Source organism: Aptenodytes forsteri, unplaced genomic scaffold (assembly GCF_000699145.1).
Source record: "Aptenodytes forsteri isolate BGI_AS27 unplaced genomic scaffold, ASM69914v1 Scaffold54, whole genome shotgun sequence".
Taxonomy (NCBI): domain Eukaryota; kingdom Metazoa; phylum Chordata; class Aves; order Sphenisciformes; family Spheniscidae; genus Aptenodytes; species Aptenodytes forsteri.
This window is the reverse complement of record NW_008796044.1, coordinates 14133615-14143034: the sequence shown is the minus strand read 5'-3', so window position 1 is coordinate 14143034 and position 9420 is coordinate 14133615.

Sequence of the window (9420 nt, the reverse complement as noted above, 5' to 3'; positions counted from 1 at the left end):
AAAAAAAAAAAAAAAAAAGAAAAAAGAAGAGACTGCTGACATTTAGGATAACACAGCAAGTCTGTAGCTAGAAAATAAATCCCTCAACTTCAGAAAGAGGAAATTTTATCTGCAGCCCAAGTTCTGCTGCAGCCTCTTCTCCAAGGCACCGCAGGTGAGGGTGCTGGGCCCATGCGGGTCCTGCTGGGGCTCCCGCACCCCAGGGAAGCGCCACGCTCAGCCCTGACCACCTCTTCTCCAGTGGGCAAAAGGCAGGGGGGGAGTCACTGCCGAGCTGACTAATTGCTCATTAGCCAAAATTAACTCTGCGAGACACTTCTGTGATCACTGCTAAAAGTCTGTCATTAAAAGGGACTGCAGACGTTAGTCCTTTGCTTTCTATCCAAGTACCAGCTATGCGATGCTCTGGCTTCGGGATCAGCAATCTGCTCTCGGAGAAACATGGGAATCACCCGTGCCGAGCTGCCCGCGGTCCATCCAGCTCACCCACCTGCCTCTCACGCTGGCCACCATCGGATACATCGTAGAAAGGGGCAAGAGTGCTGTGGAGGGCAGAAATGCAATGGTTTGCTCACTAGAGCAGCCTCTTTCTGCTCTCTAGTAGTTAGAGACTAGTTCATACCCTGAAGCACAAGATTTAATATCCATCCAAAACCTGCTATTGTTATTCTCAGTGCCCATACAAAATCGTAAACTTCAGGAACCAGCAAGAAGCCGCCTTCCTAGAGCTGTGGTAGGGAGCTCAGTGAGATACATGTGTGTTTGAGGATCCGACTTTAAATACCAGGGGATTAATTTTTTTCTTGGCATTGTTCCACTGATTTCTGTGGTATAAAAACCAGGGGTGAATATGGTCCAAGATATACACAAAATGAGCTAAATTCTGAACTGCGCTTGCTGACCTCATAACTCTTCAGCAGTTGAAATGTGGGTTACAAAGCCAATTTCCATAAAGGACATGTTCAGTTAACAGTGGGAGACTGTGCTGACTCGAGCTGTGTGAGCACGCTACTGAGATATTTCCCACATAATCTACATTCATTCCATATTTTTTGGAAGTGCTCCTCAAAAGATGGTGTCAAGGGTGCAAATCCTATCGATCAGAAAGATATGTGACCCGTCAGAAAGCACAGAGCTTTTTTAACTCGTTATTCTGGTGCTCTGAGAAGCCACAAACAACACGCATGGTTTTTCTTCCCCCCACCCTCCAAGGCTGCAGGGAAGCAGCTTGCTTAGCGTATAGGCAGCCCAGATGGGGACATACGCACACTCCTCCGTAGTGCTTGAAACAGAACATGCTATACAGGGACACAGTGAAAATCCCAAGTTGTGTCTATGGATAGGGCCCAGCATAAAAAGCTATATTCATTCATTCATTTTGCATATTGCTTGAGCAACAGTAAGGTTTTAAAGCAGCAACTACCATTGTTACAAAATTGTACTATTTTAATAACATAAACTACCTGACACAAAATTTGAATGTACACCAGAGTTGTTACCCTGTGGCTAAATGTCTCACCCTTACTTAATTTTCTAAGACTCCAGACCTGCACAGACAGAGACATGCACAACAGGACTTTAAACAGCGTAGGGGAATTTCTGCTAAAATTACGCATGTACAGATATGCAAATATATAGGATTTGCAAAAGGAAGAGTCTAATGTCACCTGTAATCTCTCAAGCCCATAGATTTATACATGCAATTGAAGAAAACCCTTGACTTCCCACTCCGCATGGGAAATTGGATGAATCACATACTCAAATTAGGTCTGGCATCGCCACATAGCTGGGGCCAAATTCTAACCATCTTATTTCTGTTCAATGGCCCCAAACTCAACAACCCCTTGAAATCAGTGTGACTATTCAAAAAGTATGCTTCTGCTTCATGCGGATAAGGGGGAGCCACCTCTGCTCCCCAGATACATCCAATTGCTCATGTAAATATTTACAGCAACAAGGTTAGATACCGCATTTAAAAATTCAGCCTCTGGTATTTGCAAATTTTCTAGGAGTGCTAATACCAAAACCAGAAATGAATGGTCTTGAAACATTTATTCAGCTAAATTATCATTTCAGTTTGAATAATTCTAAAGGAGCTGAGCCAGCAGCCCATTTCAAACAAAGAATATTGACGGGAACGAGCAAACACTGATTTATGCTCAATTTAAGGCAGTATCTAGAAGAAACATACAACCCATTGTCAAATGGATATAAAACAAGTAGGAATATGTGCTAGGAGAGAGAGGCCTCAAAGGCTATTTTAGTACTACTTAAAATTTAAGTAATAATAGAGATTAGTGGTCAAGACATCAGCAGTATGTCCGAGACTTGCATGAATGGGTTCCCAATGCAAAACACCCTGCACAGACCCAGTCTTTGGGAATAGGACTCAGGTTGCACTCACACAAACATTTACTGTCACAGGAGGTTGCAGAAGGATGGACACAGGACAGATGAAGATTTCATTGCTAAATGCTTTGCTGGGATGTCCCCAGCTGCAGCTACGATGGACACAGGGTATGAGAATCTGATTAAGAAACAATCTGAACTCCATAAAGGAAAAAACTGTGGAAATGAGGAACATAACGAAGCGTGCAGCATTTGGTGCAACCAAGACATGGGTTTGAATGTTGGTTTGTAAACAATACTAATTAGACCAGAAAATGTAAGAATGGCAGAGACTCACACAAGCCTTCGTCAAAGTTTTCAGCAGTACAGCTGAGGAGTTGAAACGCCATATACAAACAGCAATGTCCCTTCTCCTGGTGCACTACGACACTACGCTTTAGACGTGGTGTATGGTTATTCTGTTCTTTGGGATGGCACTTCAAGATCCAGCATGCTTTCCTTGCATTTCAAATTTTCAAATCCCCTTTTCAGCAGTCCCTGCTGTACTTTTAGATGGCACTGAAATTTCACAGTCAGTATTTCCTTAGTGACACACACAACTACCGAGAGAATCCATTTAGGAGGGAACTGGGGAGGTAACCAGCTGGAAACCCATGATGAAGGAAAGACTACTTATTACCTCCCCGAGGGAGACGGGGGAGAGTAGAAGTTAATGGAAGGATAATCAGGAACTCTTCAGGGATATCAGTTTATAGGCCAGGAGCATATATAACTGAGACTTGTTTGCATATCAAGACACTACAGGAGAAGGTGTGACAGCCAAATGCAGCTTATGAAAATACGGCTATCTGTAAAGCCGATAGCTTCTTCGCATGTGAAAACACAATCCTAACGCTCAACTTGGCAAGTGAAGGCTAAATAACATGAATATGTCTATTTTGGGCAGCCCGTACAGTGAAATCGCTTCTTATGATGTTTACAGTGTTTTCAGCAGACATGCCTGGGACTCAGAGAAACAAGCTGGGGTTTTAGGGATTTCAAGGATCCCTGCTTAAAATAGCCACAAAAATGAAATACTCGAGCTTTATAACAACATGGTGGAATTGGGTGCCTTTTAATGGTCAGTGAAGAAAATAAACAACTCAGATTGCTCAAAAACACCACATTATGCTACAAGAACAGGACAAGATGTAGTTCAGCTTTAGACAGAGCTCTGGGTATTTAAGTTCTTTGAAGAGTTTTAACAGATTAAACTATAGAGAAGCTGCAGTGTCCAAAAGCACAGCTGTAATGGCTATTTACCTACTCCGCAAACACCAAAAGCAGCGCGTGTCCCCAGCCATGTCACCTCACCTGGAGACCTCCTCATATCTCAGCAGGGCTGAGAGTCCCTGTCAATACTGGCATGGGAGCCCTTTTGGGAAATATGAAGCGTTTGCCTATATCTCACTTCCTCCTGTGCTGTAATAAGCATTTTGTTCAAGTATTACGTTCTAAATAGAGATATCTGTGACGATCCCCCCTTCACACCAATACTCCGATTCACTTCCATTCTGCACGTTTAATAATCCCCCCAACTGGTCCCTGCAAGTGCCACCGCGCTTCGGCCAGATCTGTGCCCCGACCATCCTGCCAAGGCCAGCACAACACTCTCCTTCCCTTCCTGCTCTGAACTGGTTGGCACTATCACTACAGCCTATTAAACAGTATGAAAAGGAAGGATTACTAAAAGCCTTTCATTAGGCTAAGCAATCAAACGCGGGATTTTATTATTAGAATCTGTTTTGTCGAAAGGAGGATATTGGCCAAGATGATCTCAGTCTGTTTTGTGATCATTTCAGTGAAATCTTTCATGTTGGCCAAATCCAGAAATGTGTGGGAAATTAAGTTATTTAGTCCATTATGCCTCTTTTGCCATACTAATGACCAATATTCTTCTTTATTGTCCAGGGCATTTTTAAGTGTGCGCCTGTCTTTCATAAATGTGTAATTGCTTTCTTGTTTATAATTTTTATTAACATAGTGAGTATTTAGATGGCTACCACATATTACTTGGGGAGAAAAAAATTCCATCTTATATATGGTACAAATCACCAACATTTTCCAAGACTGTAGTCCATTTTACCAGCCAAGTCATTTCTCAGCGGGAACTTAATTCCGAAAAATCCCAAATCCTCCACTTTTAAAACATCCCTTTTCATGTTACATTGGCTCTTCATTCCACTCCACTGACACACCACACACCATGAGGAGATGGAGTCAAGAGGTGATTCAGAGCTCGGCCCATCATTATTCAATGCCCATTTCTACAAAAGCCTCCAGGGAGCTTCCAATTTCCAAGTGACCCTCCCACAAGGAAAAGTTTTGTTCCAACACCATGTCTCCATCCTCTCCAGAATCCTAGGATTTTTTTCTCTCTCTTTCACATCCACAAATCTTTGCTAATTTTCACCTTCTCTAGGCAATTCAGTGACACTTTTGATTTGCAGCTGAGTTCAGGCAGGAATTTTACCGGATGAGTAGTTTCGCTATCTGCATGCATTTCACTATCACATCGGTACTGGCTTTCTTCCAGCCAGGAGACTTAGAAGAATCCTGAAGAGGTCTTTGTACTCAGACCAAGCCTTCTGCTGAGCTGTGGGCACTATCTATAAAGTGACTCTATGAAAATGACATCATTGTGTGGCAAATGTGTTCTTCCTACAGTAAATTTGTTTGGCATGCAAAGTCAAAACCGAGCTTTTTCAAATTGTCAGCATCTTGAGCTCGGTCTTGCAGCTAAATACCACGTTGTGTTCTTTCTACTTCATGTCTCGCACATCAGCAACAATACGAACTCGACAATCAAACCTGAGCTGGTGTTTTTTGTGATGACTCACAGAGCTGATTAAAATACAATTGCTCTCCCAGATCTGGGCTGGCTCAAAACGGCAGCAAATGTATCAAAGAGGTGTCTCTTAATTCCCCACCCTTTGTTCAGAAAATTAAACACACACAGAGAGGAGACAGATGCAGTAATAGAGCGTGCATTTTACCCTCGTTTGTAACCGGTCCAACTCTTCACTAATGGGGCTTAATGTAGTTGTACATTATGATTTCAGATGGGTGTCTTTACTCACACTGAGTTATGCACTCCATGAGTAGCAGTAACAAAACCGTGCACTCACCAACTGAAGCACTGAGAAATAAGTCTGGAGTGAGACTGGAGTAAGTTAAAATGACATTTAGTAGCACGACAGCCACATAACCTCGAGATAGAGGCTCTTAACCCATAGCAGGCTTATTTCTAATGCTGTGTTTGTCATAGGTGACATGAAGTTATGTGCTCCCAAGACAGCAGTGACACACAAAAGAGAAACCTTCAGTCTCTCTGAAGGCAAAAATATTTGTCCTTGTCACCCAGCAAAAGATGGCAACCCCAGCCCGGCGCGTGTTGTAATCACACCCAGCACAGCAAACCCAGGGGGAGGAAAATGAAAGCAGCAAAGAGGTAGCGCCTACCTTTTGAATCAATTTATCTCAGGGCATGCCTGTAGCCCTCCTCTGTGAGACACCACTGCTGTGCACTGGCAACCTCTCTAAAGCGGTGAACAAATACCAACCTCTGAAACGCCAGCCAGGCTCGTCTGTATGAACCTTGCATGTGACTCAGCGTGGGAATACATCTTCAAAAGCAAGAGTTTCAAACAGCATTCTCTTAAAAAAAAAAACACAAAAAACCCCAAACCTTCCAAACAAACAGTTCATTTCAAATCACTCTTTCTTCTTCCTTTCATTTTTGTTTTTAATTGCACCAGGAATGAGTTTTTTTGGACTACTATTTTAAAAGTCTAGGCCTAGAAGAAGTTCTGCCAAGTCCTAGCAAAACACAATGTAATTTTAAAATTACAGTCTGACAAACTGCTGCTTTGAGAGAACAATCATCTAAATGACTGGGCAGGCTGTCTCAAATCGCTGCTTTACATGAGCTAGAGAAGGGGCCGCAAGAATTTGTAGTGGTCACTGCTCTAACTCTGTGCAGGCCCCCAATTTCAAAGACATCTGAACACCGCCGCATTGCTAATGAAAATCCCAGGGAATTGCTCTGCACTGTCCTTGCTCGGCCTGAATTTGGTTACTGCGCTGAAACATCAGGAGGGTACCAGGGCAAACCTGCTCACGCCTTCTTACAACTCCAGATGGATACCACACGGCGCCATGAAATAACAATAAATCACGTCTCCCAGATATGATTAAATCCCTTTGTGTCATTTAAGTCTGAGCTGGACAGAGGACTAGAGAACATTAGACAAGAGACTGGGCACACAGGGAACAGCGGTGATCACCTAAAGGAGTTTGATGCTCTAGACAACAATCTGGATTCAAGCTGGAGGTGGGACTGAAAAAGCAGTGATGGATGATCTCTGGGTCTCACCAGAGATGGGAGAATCATCTATTTTCATTCCTCCAAACCTCTCTGCAGCTTTCAGACCTGTCAACAATAAAGCACTGCCCAGCAGGAGGAAAGTAGTCCAAGATAACCCTGCGACATAGCTCTTCCAAATCAACTGGAGCGATGGGCAATGGTACCTCCACTATCAATCCCGCTCTGGAATCCCACTCAGTACCTCCTGAACCACAACATGACGGGGCATGCAGGGAGATTTGAGAAGCTGTCAAAGGGCAGAGAAGACACAGCACCACCTGCCCTTCGCTCTACACAGCCATATACAGGTACCAAGATGACGCACTGACAGGGGAGTATGACAAAGGGCCAGGAAGCAGCCGGCTGAAACTGAACCCAAACTTCAGAGACGTGATGCTACTCAGCAAAGAAAAGTGGTTTGGAGAAAGTTCCAGCCACAATGCTGTCTTTTAGCCCAAAACAAGCCTGTGCCCTGCAGTCATCCATCCTGGTCCGGGCTGAGGGACAGTGTGTGACGTGCTAGCCACATTCCTGACAGCCTTGCTGGCAGGCAATGAACAGCTTTTTGTTGCTGGATGTGAACCCACGTCCTTCAACTGACTTCCTAGAGGCCATCAGACTTTGAACCTGCGTATCACCACGTCCCTATGGAGAAGGCCAGTGCAAACCATCCACAGTGCCACCTCCCAAGGTGCAGGGCCCCAGAGAGCCAACATCAGCAGCGCAACCTGGGGCCACCTGCACCACAGAGGTTGCCTCCAAACAAGCAGGTTGAGAGGGTGAAAGCAAGAGAAAAAAAAAATACAAGTTGTCTGGTGGACATTCGATCATGGCACAAGCTGATTTATCCAGGGTGGAATTCACCCCTGAATTTGCCCCAGGGGGGAAGGGCAAATTCACTTTTAATAGTTTACATACTTGAAAAAAATCCAAACAGCGCAAGACACTGCAGCCCAAAGCAGGCATGTGTCCCTGTCCTCCAGTTCTAGCAATCTACAGAGCTCTACTTGCTGCTGGCTGTAACCTAGAGCATTAACACTGTACAAGATTTATGTTTAAAGCGTATTAGTAACACTTTTTAATGATGGAGGCATTTTAGCAAACAGTAAATTCTGCAGAAGCTCTGTTTGGCAGAGTTATCAATAATCCTGTTAATGACAAGGTGCAATTTACAGCAAACTGGCAGTGGAAAGGAGATACAGGACTTATATGAAACAAAAAGATAATACAATATTATTCCATTGACTGTGCTTTCTCTTAATTGCCTTGTTATGTACGCTCGGGGCACACAATCTATCATGGATGAAGTTGTTTGTTCATAAAGCAGCACGCAAGAGGTTTTTAATCCAAGATGCCTCTAGCTGCATTTCAGGATTTATTTCCAAGTTGTCTTTAATTTTTCTATTTTGTGTAAGTTTATCCTAATATTAGCAAGCACTTCTCTGAAAAGAAACTGCTGTGCTCAATTGTGCTACTTGTAGCGGATTATGTGACTGCTTACTAAGGCTTTACTCAGTAAGACTGCACAAAGAGACATGATTTGCAAAACAGACTGCAGATCTCGCGTCACTCTTCCCTGTCCCCAGGTTTGCAGAAGGGCTGCTGGCCCTCAGGACAGAATCCAACTAATAGTCATTTGTGCATGTCCAAGTGACCCGTGTTCAACGTGCCGGGTTCAGTGCACGTATTATAACCAAGGCATCAAGAATACCCTTTGCACAATTATGAAGCAACTCTACCATACTGAATGCCATAATTTTAATGTAACAAACAAACTTTACCCCTAAGAATGTATCTATCCTATTAACACATGAAAAAAACACACTGGAAACTCTCAAGACTGCAGAAAGATGGATTTGAGGCTTTAAAATTATTTAAATGATTTGTTTTCTTTTCAACATTAACTCATCTTCAGGTGTCCGTGTGGGAGGGCAGACAGACGGTTACTCAGCTGAGGAACTTGAGGCTGTTCCGTCTTTGTATAATGGTAACAACCACCAGCCTGGAAAGTAGATGGGCTTCAGACCAGGCCAAAAGAGAGAAGAGACTGTGGAAACATCATTTAAGGGAACTGCTCAGATCTGGCTTTTGTGTGGTTTTGCTTCAGCTTAGATTCCCAAGACTCTCACAGATGGATTTGGTCATTACGCCATGAACAGCTAAAAAGCCCAAGGTGCACATTTTTTGCATATTTTTATACCATATATAGCGCTAAGAACATAAGCTACGCTGGGAATGAAGATGATGAATGAATTTATTTTATTTGTAGTTTTAATTATCGGGTAAATTCCATTTACCACCTAGAATGTGAATGTGTTTTATTACAATAATATGCCTCCGGCACGAAGCCAAGACACAGCTTCCAAGCAAGGGGGAGGGGACATGAAATTGTACTTGCTGGTGGTGAAAGCACTTGACATTTCTCCATTTCATTTCCTAGGTGCAACATCATAAATACCCTCAATAAACTGTTGCTTACAGCCCTGGCCAATTTGAAAACCTACCTGATAGATTTATTTCAAGTATACCCTGTCCTCCAAAGCTGCTGGGAAACAACAACTTATCACTGCCAACCTGTTATTTCTAGACCCTACGTTGTCTGTAGCATCAGCAAAGCCAGCTCCAGTGCTGGTTTGCAGAGCTGCTGAAAGTGACTGGAAGCTGAT